Source organism: Pinus tabuliformis, chromosome 9 (assembly GCF_031772625.1).
Source record: "Pinus tabuliformis cultivar Carrire ecotype Pingquan chromosome 9, CPIR1, whole genome shotgun sequence".
In the NCBI taxonomy this organism is placed as follows: domain Eukaryota; kingdom Viridiplantae; phylum Streptophyta; class Pinopsida; order Pinales; family Pinaceae; genus Pinus; species Pinus tabuliformis.
Genome location: NC_142307.1, coordinates 1,353,050,153 through 1,353,063,872, shown reverse-complemented (window position 1 = coordinate 1,353,063,872; position 13,720 = coordinate 1,353,050,153). Strand labels below are relative to the sequence as shown.

Sequence of the window (13,720 nt, the reverse complement as noted above, 5' to 3'; positions counted from 1 at the left end):
TCTTCACTTTGAAACTACTTGTCCAACACTACTTGTTATGGCTTCAATGCTGGAACTATTCTCTATCTACAAATATAATGTTGCAATTTACTATTCTTTAGATACTAAGGAAAATTATTCTACTTTCCTCCCAATGTAGAAAACCTCCTTTTTCACATAGAAATTTGATAGAAATTGCAACTACTCAAGAATTCTAACTAGAAATCATGAGACACAATTCTACTCTACTGATCTACAGAATGAAATTTACAATTTAGAACAACATGCATAGACATGCAATAAGAAAAACCACAAATACACGGTGATTTCTAAGGGAACCCAACTGGGAAAAACTCCTCAAGCAATTGTGTATTAATCAATTGAATAAAGAAACAATTACAATGGCTAGCTCTAGCTTTGAGCTCAACCTACAAAAGAATAATTGTTCTCCTGTTCAATGACAAATCCTGGTCAACACTTAGCCAAATATCATTTCACCAAAGCTCCTATTTTCTTGTGAAATTTCTGAAGAAATTAGCCCCTATTATTTAGGAAGCTTCCTCCAATTTATTGCACAATTCCCAAGGATTGATCATCTGACTGCATCAAACACCTATACACTCAAACTAGTTTACAACTGCTTGCTACACTGCCTTGTAATCTCCACTTCAGTTGAGAACTCAAATTCTCTCCATGCACTAGCTATTTTAGGCTGATTGATCATTTAACTAACATATCTCTGAGTTAAACGATTGTCCCACTGTATAATTAACTTTCAACTGAATCTAACAATAGTTAAAGGCCATTTAAATGAATACAACTAAAAATAAGTGAACTGGATTACTAAAATTTAGCAATCACACATGCTTAACTGAACTCCATGTCATCTAACTCAAATTTATTGAGTAAACTAAGTGACACAAGCTGTGTCACACTAGTTAATTGCCTCCAACTTGTCCTGCTGATGTGGAAATTCAATTTACTCCATTTGACTAAGGTTGAAGTCAAACGGAGCCTTTCTTGCTACATTTTTTCAACATTTCCTCTTAACAACAAAGGGATTTTCCACCGCCCCTATCCTGCACTTGTGGAATTCAAATTTACCTCTTGACAATGCCTTTGTTAAGATGTCAACATCTTGCTCCTCAGTTGGAATGTATTGTAGCAACATAATTCTCCTTTGCACACAGTCCTACAAATGATGATACTAGATATCAATGCACTTGGACCTGCCATGAAATACTAAATTCTCAAAGAGCTTAATGAAAATTTGATTATCACAATATATCATTGTTGGATCCATCTCCTAACTGAATAGTCCCACAAGTATTTTCCTCATCCAGATTTCTTCACATGTTTCTTGACTTGCAGCCATGTATTCAGCGTCTGTTGAGCTAAGTGCCAAAGAGGTTTGTTTTCCGATGTACCAGGAAATAGTTGCAGACCCAACACTAAAGATAGCACCTAATGTACTTTTCATGGTAGATGGACTTCCTACCCAATTTGCATCAGTGAAGCCTTGCAACTTAACTCCCTCTATTCATATGTACCATAAACCATACTAGGTAGTGACTCTAAGGTATTGTAACACATTCTTTACTACCTTCCAATATAATTTGGTAGGCCTCACCATAGCTTGAATTAGCTATTTTTCTGGATAGCACATGTTGGGTCATGTGTTTACAAGATACATTAGTGAACCCACAAGCTTCCTGTAAATGGTAGCATCAACTTCCTCACCTAAAGAAGCATACTCCTTCCTCCATTTTGTAGCTAGAGGTGTGTCCATGGGCTTACAATTCTCCTTATGAAATCTCTTAAGTATCTCAACAACATACTTGCCTTGAGACACAAATAATTCACCATCACCTTGCTATACTTCCAACCTGAGGAAGTAATGCATGAGGCCCATGTCTTTCATCTCAAATTTGCTTGCAAGATCCTATTTACAAGAGTGAATCAACTGCTCATCCCATGTTAATATTAAATCATCAACATACAAAACAAGAGTAAGTAGCCTACCATCTACTAGAATGTGATAGAGGTTCGCATATGATTCAATTTTGGTAAAGCCCAATCCTCTGAGATAACTGTCAATATGAGTGTACCATGCTCGGGGAGCCTTTTTGAGACCATGGCACCTTTATTGGATATGGTGTTAATGATTTTGGTTATCGCTTTTATGATTATGAAAAACACAAAATCATTAGGATCAGAGATGCCATATTCAATGAAAAGGTTTTGTATAAGGATCAGATGTAGAAAAAGAAATAGGAAAAAGAAAACAAAGAATACACAGTGCTTGATGAGATCACAAAAAAATTGAAGGTGCCTGAAAATCATAATGATCCACAACCAGAACGACAACATCAACAAGCACCTCAAACACCTGAAAGTGGTGTTAGAATATCTACCAGGATAAGTAGACCCCCTGAATGATACTCTCCTTCATTATATTATGTATTGTTGACTGATTCTGGTGAGCCATAATGTTATGAAGAAGTAGTGCAGGTAGAAACTAGGAAGAAGTGGGAGCAAGCCATGAAAGAAGAGATGGACTACTTAGTACATAACTAGACTTGGGACTTAGTCAGGTTTCATGTAGGTAAAACAACATTGAAAAATAAATGGGCTTACAGGTTGAAGGAAGAATATGGATGTAGAAAAAGGTATAAAGCTAGACTTGTGGTGAAGGGGTTTGCACAGAAAAATGGTATAGACTTTGATGAGATATTTTCTCATGTTGTTAAAATGACTTCAATCAGAACTATTTTAAGTCTAGTAGCAGTTGAATATTTGCATCTTGAGTAGTTAGATGTAAATATAGCCTTTTTCCATGGGGATTTGGAGGAAGATATATATATGCAGCAACCAAAAGGATATGAGGTAAAAGGGAAGGAGAAACTAGTGTGCAGGTTGAAGAATATCTTGTATGGCTTAAAACATGCTCCAAGGTAGTGGTATCTAAAATTTGACAGGTTTATGTCTGAACAAGGTTATACTAGATGTCACTCTGATCATTGTGTTTATCTCAAAATCCTGAAAAATGATGAAAACTATATTATATTTTTATCGTATGTAGATGACATGCTTGTTGCAGGTTCTAACATGTAGGAAATAAATGTGCTCAAAAGAAAATTGGCGAACTCATTTGCAATGAAGGATTTGGGTGTTGCAAAACAAATCCTTGGTATGAGAATAACTAGAGACAGGAAGAATTGAAAATTAACATTGTCTCAGAGTGAGTACATAGAAAATGTGTTGAAAATATTTAATATGTAAAATGCAAAACTAATTAGTATACCTTTGGCTAGCCATTTCAAACTAAGTAAGGAGGTGTGTCCCAAGACTTAGGAAGAAATGTCTTATATTTCTAAAGTTCCATATGCATCAGCAGTTGAAAGCTTAATGTATGCAATGGTTTGCACAAGGCCTGATATTGCACATGCAGTGGGAGTTGTAAGCAGGTACATGAACAATCCAGGAAAAGAACATTGGATGGCGGTGAAGTGGATTCTTAGGTATTTGAGAGGTACCACAAATCAAACATTATGCTTTAGTGGTTCAAAAATTTATCTATAGGGATATGTTGATGTAGATATGGTGGGTGATAGAGATAACATGAGGAGCACAACAAGGTGTGTGTTTACTGTAGGTGGAACAACTGTCAGTTGGGTTTCAAAACTACAAAGTGTTGTTGCATTCTCAATGACGGAAGCAGAGTATGTTGTTGCTACAAAGGCTAGTAAAGAAATGATTTGGTTACAAAGGTTTCTGGATGAATTGGGTAAGAAGCAGGATTTGGGTAGGTTATACAGTGACAGCCAGAGTTCCATACATCTTGCAAAGAACTCTGCATTTCATTCCAAGACTAAACATATATAGCTCAAGTACCATTTCATACGGTCAGTGTTGGAAGATGGATAGTTGAAGCTGGAAAAGATACACATTAGGCAGAATCCTGCAGATATGTTAACAAAAGTTGTAATCAGGGAGAAACTGAGATTCTACTCAGTTTCAATTGGTCTTCAAGTATGATGATGAAGATGAGAAAAAGTCAGGTCCAAAGTGGAGTCATTGTCCAACAAATGTAGTGGTGGAGTTGTCATAATCAATCTCCAAGTGGGAGATTGTTGGGTGTGGAGCCTGATTATCTTCTTTATTTAGAGGTAGCACCACATTGGACCCAATTTTGTAATGTGGTGGAAACACCACCTATTTATGTTCACCATCAGGGGGGGTGGCGACGATTATTTGGAGCCCCCCTTGGTGAGGGATCAGGGGCAGTGCCCCCGAAGCTAAAATAGATGTAAACTTTCCTTGTAAAATGTTGTATTTTCGTAGCCAATCTGGGCCGTTCATTAGGTGGAGATCTGAAGGTAGAAGTTATGTTTAATTTAGGTTTTTTTCCCTAGAAGGTAACCCCTCGCTATATATGAGGGAATTGTATTGCGGCTATGTATATTTTTATTCTGAGCGAGAAAGAGATAGGAGATTTTGTGAGAGCGAAGAGGGAATTATAGTGTATCTATTGTAGGTTGTATCTCTTCAGTTTTCTAGATAATATAAAAGGAAGGACTGGATGTTTCTCTATGGACATAGCCCCAATTGGGTGAACCACGTATATCTATGTCTCTCTTGTTTTATGCATTTTCTATGTTTATATTTCTGCAATATTTTTCTATGTTCCATTGCTCTGTAATATATAATTTTCTAGCATCCTAAAGCTCCTCCTTTGGACCTAGAAATTCTTGCTCCAATGGGATAATCATGTCTCATTCCAGAGAGAATCTCATATCCTTTTCCTCATCGAACTTGACATCTCTCCTCGCAATTGTCATCCTCAGTGAAGGAAGATACACCCAGTAATTGTGTGGAGTTTCGACGTATCACACAAAAACTCCCAACTCTTTTGTAGGATCAAGTTTCTTCCTTAAATTCTTGGATACATGGAAATAAACTGAAGCTCCAAAATTTTTTAAATGAGACACATCATGCTTTCTCCCAGAGAAATATTCCTTTGATGTGATCATGCCAAGAATGCTACTAGGACTCTGGTTCTACAAGTAGAATGTGGTGTTTCTTGCTTCTTCCCAAACAAGCAATTTAAACCCTTAATCATGCAACATGGCCCTCACTGCTCCCACTATTTTCATGTTCTTCCTCTCAACTATCCCATTATGTTGTGGTTTATGGGGTGTTGTAATCTTTATTCAAATTCCTTCTTTTGAACAAAAATATTTGAAGGTTTGTGAAACAAATTCACCTGCATTTTCACTCTTGAGATCCTTCACCTTCTTCCCAATATCCTTCTCCACCAATGCCTTGAATTCAACAAACTTGGAGAAAACTTCATCCTTCTTCCACATGAAGAATATCCAACACTTTCTGGAGAAATCATCAATAAAAATAACATAGTACTTACGTATTACTATGGAAGCTATAGAAAAGGGTCCACAAACATTAGAGTGGACACACTCCAAGATTGCATTTTTTCTTATCTTACAATCATGGAAAGTGGATTTAGTATATTTCTGCAATGTGCATCCCTTGTAGACATCTTGTTGGTCAAGGAAGCCTTTAGGGAGGCCGATGGTAATTTGATGCATGATCTTCACGACACCATGGTGTAGATGACCCAATATCTTATGTCAGAGTTCACCAACATCTCTACTCGACACTTTATTATCATTGTTGCTCAATGTAGCACAATATCCCAACTCTAGTTTGTATAGGTTCTTCACTCGAACCTCGATCTGCTCCACCTTCCCGATAGTTATATGTCTCATAAATGCTTTCCCTTTACTGAAAACTGCAACATAGCCACGATCCTTCAAAACTGCTACAGATATTAGGTTCTTTTTCAGCCTGGGTACAAACATAACATCTTTGAGGCAAAGAGGAGAGGCTTTCTCTTTCTCAAAGGTGACAGTACCAATTCCTGTAGCATTTTACCTCCCATCATCCTCCATTTCAATATGCATCTGGAGATACTTCTCCACTAGGCTACCGAAAAACTTCTTGCACCCTGTCATATTGAATGAGGCACCAAAATCAAGATACCACACACTCCCCATAACAATGTTGCCTATGTATGCTATTAGGGTGAAGTTTAATTTGAATTGTGAATCCAGTGCTCCACCCGTTGCTCCTCTTGCCGGCTTCTTGGTAGTATTTTTTTGCAACCATTTTGTTGCATAGTGCCTGAATTCATGGCAATGGAATCACTTGATGTTGCTCAAGTCTTTCTTCTTGTTATTATTTTGGTTAGATTTAGGATTTCCCTGGTTCTTCTTCCCTTTGACCTTCTTCCCATTTTTAGCCAAGGAAAAATTTTATTCATCTTGTGCTCTAAATGAAGTTCCATTCCGATTATCTCTCTTAAACTCTTCTTGAACCAAATTGTACCATAACCTTTTCCAATTAGATAATTTTTCCCTTCCATTCACATAGTCCTTACAGTTGCGCCAGGATTTTGGAATGCTTAGAAGAGTTAGGCTCACTAGGTCATCTTTTACAATAGTCAAATCAACCCCTCCAAGCTCATCCCAAACTTGTGTAAATCTGGTGAGATACTGTGGAATAGTATCATTCTTCTGCATCTTAATGTTTCAAAGTTCTTCCAAGGCCAATTTTCTATGGTCACTTCTCTTTTAGAATAGGTCAGTTAGTTACTTCGACATAGAGAATCATGTCTCTTTTCCATGGATATTTGAGACCACATGGTCCCTCACACTTTCCAAAAGAGTTCCCCTGGTCTTTGCAACATCCTCCTTCCGTTGGGCTAATTGTTGTGCATCCAACTGTTGAGGTTTTGCAATGTCAGTTTTAACATATTCTAACACACCATTCTCATCGAGAACTAGTTCCATTCAATCCTTTCAAGCTATGAAATTCAAGCTACCCTCCAGGGAATACTCCAATATTATTCCGTTGAAAGACATCCTCCCGATCCTAAAGAAAAAATTGTTGCAATAAGTCTACAAAATTTGAAATTCTTGAGAGACAATTTTGAAATACTAGTTCTAATGTGAATTCAGGGCTCTGATACCATGTAAAAATTTCAATTGTTCAATAATTATAACTAAAAATCATGAGACATAGTTCTACTCTTCTAATCTATGGAATGAAATTCCCAATTTAGAACAACATGCATATACATGCAATAATAAAAACCACAAATGCAAAGTGATTTCTAGGGTAACCCAACTAGGAAAAATCCCTCAATCCTAATTGCATTAATCAGTTGAATTGAGAAACTATTACAATTGCTAGCTCCAGTTCTGAGCTCAAGCTGCAAAAGAATAGTTGTTCTCTTTCTCAATGACAAACTCTGGCCAACACTTAGCCATATATCATCTCACCAAGGCTCATATTTCCTTGTGCAATTCCTGAGGAAATTAGCCCCTATTATTTAGGAATTTTACTCCAATTCATTACAATATTCCTAAGGGTTGATAATTTGACTACATGCAACACCTGTACACTCAAACTAGTTTACAACTGTTTGTTACACTGCCTTGGCATCTCCACTTCTATTGAGGAACTTGAATTCTCTGCATGCACTAGCTATTTTAGTTTGATTGATCAGTTAAATAACAAATATCTGAGGTATATTGTTGTCCCACTGCACAACTGACCTTCAATTGACTCTAACAATAGTTAGAGGTTAGTTAAATGAATACAACTAAAAATAACTAAACTAGATTACTAAAATTTAGCAATCACACATGCTTAACTAAACTCCAAGTCCTCTAACTCTAATTTACTGAGTAAACTGAGTGACACAAGCCATGTCACACTAGTTAACTACCTCCAAGTTGTCATGCTGATGTGGAAATTTGATTTACTCACTTTGACTAAGGCTAAAGTCAAATTGAGCCTTTCTTGCTACATTTTTTTAACATGTCAAATTTCATTAAGTCGAAGATCTCCCAAGAGCATATCCTTTCAACTTTATTCATCAAAGAATGTACTCTCTTTGCAATTTCAAAGAATACTTCTATGTTCCGACTTACTACGATGAACTACCAAACATACATGATTTTATTTGGCTAAACCTTGTTGGACTGCATACAGCCAGACTCAATTCTCTACAACTACATTTATTTCTTTATTCAATTTCATGCACTTAAGCATATCATAGTGCCTAGTATTTTATATTGGATTTTCGCAGCACACCCAATGATTCTCTCTTCTACCACATATATTCTTCTTATCACATGGCTATGCTTTCTCGACTTTCATAGATACTTTTCCTCCACGATTCTCAGTGAAAACTATACCAACATCATTTGTAAATTCCTGTTAATTATCTCTTATAGAAATTTCCTTATATTGCAATTATTCTTCCTTGGAATTCTTTAATTGGAAGTTGATTTCTATCTACAAATGTTTTATTGATAGCCAATGCAAAATACTCTAATTCATAAGCACACTATAAGCTCTGCACACACCTAAACGCTTGCAATAGATGCATATAAAGAGCATCCAAGAACTCTATAAGTCTGCTCGATTCAATTATGCAACTAGATATCAGTGAGATCTAAAAAACAACTTTGAAATTCGCAAGGTTGTTGAATGTGATTGGTGCATATAAATTATGTAACCTTATTATGGTATGGTAGAGAATTGAAGAATTGATATATGGTTTGCTGAATTAATTATTCTTAATTGAATATTTTTCTTGAAAATACATTAGAAGAAGAAGGAAGTTTTGAAGCTCACTTACTATACATCCAGTACCTATAATAAGCATATATCAAATAATTTTGAAGATGTGTTGGCACTCTACACCCATGCATTAATCAAAATATAAAAATATGAAGGAACGCCGCAATTGTTCACATTCTAGGATGCTAGTGTCACTTAAAGGATTGTGACAAAGTGACCAGAAGATTTGAATAGCCTTATGACCACTGATAACACACACCCACGACTGTTGTACCTACAGAGATCAAAGAAAGAGGCATAAAAATAATCATGCCAGAGCCAAATCAGTTTTCTACTCTACATAAACTTCTCATTACATAGGCCGATGATATCACTTCACAAGTTTGGTACTTAGCAACACACAACTTCATTGCTTTTCTCATAAAAAGAATTCACAATTTAGAAAATTTTGGCCACTCCACATGTAGCAAAAACTCATCCTCCAGACATTGTCCTCTGTGTAATAGTTCCACAAGATTTTCATTGAAAAAGATAAAATAATGTCACATTGGATCATTGCAAAGCATGCAAACATCTTAATGATGTGGCCATGCTCGATTGTTCTCACAAAGGACATTCCCCCAACACAAAATTACTCGTTCAACAACTCCATGCATAGTGTTAGCGCTTGAGATTTCACCTCAGGCTGAGAAAGGTAAACCTCAAGGCAACATCAAACCATTCAGCCCCGTAGCTAGCCCTACGGGGCAGGAGAAGGCTCTCTCCGGTCAATCTCGGTAGATCTTCAATTGATGAGATGACCAAATGGGTAACACTGATATTAGGCTAGTAAACTGATTAGAAAGATTGATTTGGGGTTTTTAATTAAACAACGGGGTTTTTCTGGGCTGCATGGGCAAAATCACAGCTTGAAACAGAGAAATATAATGAACAACACAGGTTATCGACTGAGGCAAGGTAGGCAAGACATTTAGCATCAAATCTAGTTTTAAACGGGATGGCAAGACTGGTGAGGAGCTAAGGAGGGCAAACAATAACTTTGAATCCTCCTTAAACAGTAGAAAACATTTAAACATGAACAAACTTATAGGCAGAGCATGGCAGGCATGAATTCTTACCTAAACACTTCATTTGTTCAGTTAGAAATGATCATGTAGTGAAATGAAACATAACAGATTACATATGAAACAAGAGAAAAAAGTAATGCTAAATCATCGTGCCACAGGGATCTCAGAAATCAGAGCTATGAAATTTTCATTAAAAATCCCTGCCAAAAACTGTACATTGAAAGCTCTGTTCTCCAGCACTCTCAGCACTCAGAAAATCTCCCGACTCTCTCCAAAATGAATTTTTTCTTTTAATATATGAAACAAAAAAAACCGCTGGGGAAAAAAATCGACCCCCAGACCAGGAATATGTTTTTATCATTATTAATAAATAAACTAACCGAAAACAATCAGCTCTTCTGAAAATAAAAATGCGCTCCTTCTTCTACTCGAACTGTTGAAAACTGATGAGGCGGTGGCATTAGTGGCATTACAGGTGTCAATTTCCATTGCTGAAGACAAATATAGGCAATCGAATCTTGTTCCCTGCCACTTTGCAACTGCAGTAAAAAAATAGATCATCGGTTCCTGTTTTTCTGCTATGACAGGTGTCTATGTTTAAATGTAAAACTGATCCTTTAAATAAGTTCCCATCTGAACAATCGCAGCTGCAGTTTACTAACCTCTGCACGTGTCTTCAGTTTGACATGTGCAACACCATTAGCGATAACATTTCTAAGGTGGAACGTTATGAAACGCTGTTTCAAACCGCCATTCACTCTCCGGATTACATGAAAAATTTTAATGCAATCTGAATGATTATATCCTTCCTTCGTGATTGAAGTTTCCAAGACCTGTAGACGACCATCCTCCTCAAGTGTATGTGTATGTGACTGTGACTACATTATCATCTCACTGCTGGCACGGAAAGGAAGCACCACCACTCTTTCAGAAATGTTTCGAACTGAATAATCGTCTTTGACGAAACTTAAGTTTCCGTGTGAACACATCCAGCAGAATGAAAGCAGACACATATCTGAATGGGAATATTATCCGCACTGCCGCCATTCCCAAAGATGACAATACAATTTCATTGGTAACCTGGGTTTGACCAGATATACAAATTGTCCGAAGTTTTAACAATGCAACATTTAACTTTTGAAGGTGATCTTCCATCTTATTCATCGCCTCCTTTAATGCAATAATCTTTTGAATGGTGTTTGCAGGTGGTTTTGAATGGTGTCCCTGTGCTTTAAGTGCTTTTATTACAAGCATGGTCACTGCCACTTCGTATATGCTGGGTGAGCTCTTGACAGGTCGCGTGTAGAACTGGACGGGTCGCGCATACCCAACGGGTCGCGCATAGCTGTGGACGGGTCGTGCACGGATCCTCTCTGCAATTTATCTATTACCTTGTCTTGGATATCTCATCCTTGATTTTGCGCGTTCCGAATGCAGGCCACCACGATCAGATGAGGGCAATCCTTCAAATAACAATCCTTGTCCCTCCAATTATGCATACGTGCAGAGAGGGCCTCAAAATATTCCTTGTTGGAACGCAATGTGGTATCGATGCAGCTCAAAAGAGCATTCAAATGTTCTCGAATGATACCATTAAGTCCACCAGAGCTTCCTGCCGCCATCTCGCCAATAGATTCAACTTCTTCATATTCGTCTATCTACTAAATCCACTTCACGGTGAGAATGAATTATCAACTTATGCGACAAGCATTTTCCAACACTTACGAGAGTTTTCAACACTTACAGTGTCATCATTTTTGGAAGAGGCTGTTTCCAAGGCTCTCCATCCATCCTCATATATACGTGGTCTGTGGCACCCTCATGAAATTCAAATCGAACACTGTGTGCCTGTGCAAGGCGTGTCTCATGACCATGTGGAGCAAGTAAAACAAATCCATGCCAACCATTTCGGAAACCAACTATTTCCAGCTTCCCATCATCTACATATGGGGGTGTTAACCCTCTCTCTTGCGATTTTTTATCACTGGGGGTGCCCCAAGGATTTAAGCTGCCAGAAAAGCTGGGTAAATTGAGGCAAACAATGGACCTTATGCTGTTAGGAATAAGGAGTTCTTCCCATTACCCGTGGCGGTTTTGAATTTTCACCTTAGCAAGTTTACGAATATTCCTTGAAGAGGGATGAAAAAGAGAAGCACAAAACCATCCTTGTGAGCATCCAATCATCGCATAACGTCCCTGATTCACGAGTTAGTTTCTATATCTTCTAGGATGCAACCTCCTTCCCCTGTTGAAAGCATATGATACTTGTGAATCCATGCCTCATTCAGTTCATCCGATTGAGAAACGCGTTTGAACATGTGAAGAGCATGTGGCAGCTCTAATGGTGGCACTGGATCAAGTGGTCCTTCGGCTGGAATTCGCATAGTCATGCGTACTTGCCAACTGTCGACTTTCATAGATTTTGCATTCATGACTTTGACCAAAAATCTCTTAACAGATTCACGATCAGTACCAGGATTCTTCTTTCCCCAGCCAAAAGAAAATGGTAGACTGTTTCCAGTGCCTATAGGAACAGTTGCAATTGGAGGGGGGTTGGGAAGCTTCAGATCACTGACTGTTCCTAGTAGCCAACCTGCAGTGCCATCTCCCCCTGCAACTATTATTCGCAAATTCATCCTACTCTCAGTTGCAATATTGTCCCCCCCAACTATTATTCGCAAATTCATCCTACTCTCAGTTGCAATATTGTCCCCCCCTGCAACTATTATTCGCAAATTCATCCTACTCTCAGTTGCAATATTGTCCCAAAAAATTATTTAACACCTGATGTGGTACCTTGTCATCCAAATCAAAGATCTGAAAAGGATTTAAAAGAGTGCGGTATGTTTTCAGCAGGTTTTCCCCAAGCTGACCACCCCTCTTAGTGTTAATGAACACTATTACAGGATTTTTGGTGCCTTGCTTATATCACCCACAGACTTACAATCACTTCTCAGATAATAATCCGGAATTCGCATTTCATTGGTTATTTCAGTTTCTTCTATCTGAACAGACATTTTAGAGTGTTGATTTGTTTGACAATGATGTTTTTCCCTTGGGCAGAGCACCGTGAAATCCCCACACGGAGATCAGGCTTGTGTGATGTGCAGATAGGCAAATTGTCCGTTACATCTTGAGATAAGAACCAAGTCACAAATGTGTGTTGACCAAGGGTGCCACTGTAGAGAACCTCTGTGCCATGATAGTTGAAACCATATGAAGATAAAACTTGACCAAATTCATCAACAGTAAAGTCTGATGTATGCTTTGTTTTCTTTGTGCTTTTACAGAGGAAGGAGCTTGAAGTCGCTGCCAGTTGAAAAGATGAAGAACAAATTACATAATCTAAAGCAATACATTTAATGATTTCTTCTTCAAAACAGGGTTTTGAAGAAGAATCAATCTCCGACATGAGACGGAGTCTAACACATAGGTTATAACCACATATAACCCTCCTACGCATCATTCTCCACTCATCAGGTGCTCCATAATGAAATCTCTCTACACATGCACATAGTCTCACTAGACAGGCATGCATAATCAAGCTTTCCCATAACAAGATTATGAACATGTTCTCTACATACAGAAACTCTCATCTGATCTCTGATACCACTTTGATGTTGACTACATTGATAACCTCAACAATTAGTACCAATATCCTCTTGCATAACCATGTGTCACTATCTAAATTTACCACCAATTCTAAAACTGAGGCGAAATCTCTTTTTCCTTTTCCTAAAGACAAAAAACAAAGAAACCACAAAAGTTTAACATTGTCAATGCTTAGTTGGGAAATCATACGTCAGCGCAACCAACTTGGTCGAGAGGTCAGTTGGGTCGAAATTTTAGTTTATCATCTTAGTCAGGAGTCAACACAACTCTTATGAAAACAAAATCAAGGTTGGGTCGACTTCAACAACGATGACCAACTAAAGGCTCCCATAGATACTTTAACTTGGAAATGTGATTTTTTTAGTTTACACCGACTATATCATTTTTCA

The 13,720-nt window shown here is 37.7% G+C and overlaps 1 pseudogene; it reads right to left on the bottom strand.

Annotated features, from left to right (window-relative positions):
• Nucleotides 1-11,672: 11,672 nt before the first annotated feature.
• LOC149153520 (diacylglycerol kinase 1 pseudogene) lies at nt 11,673-12,383 on the bottom strand (annotated as a pseudogene).
• Between the last annotated feature and the right edge of the window lie 1,337 nt (nt 12,384-13,720).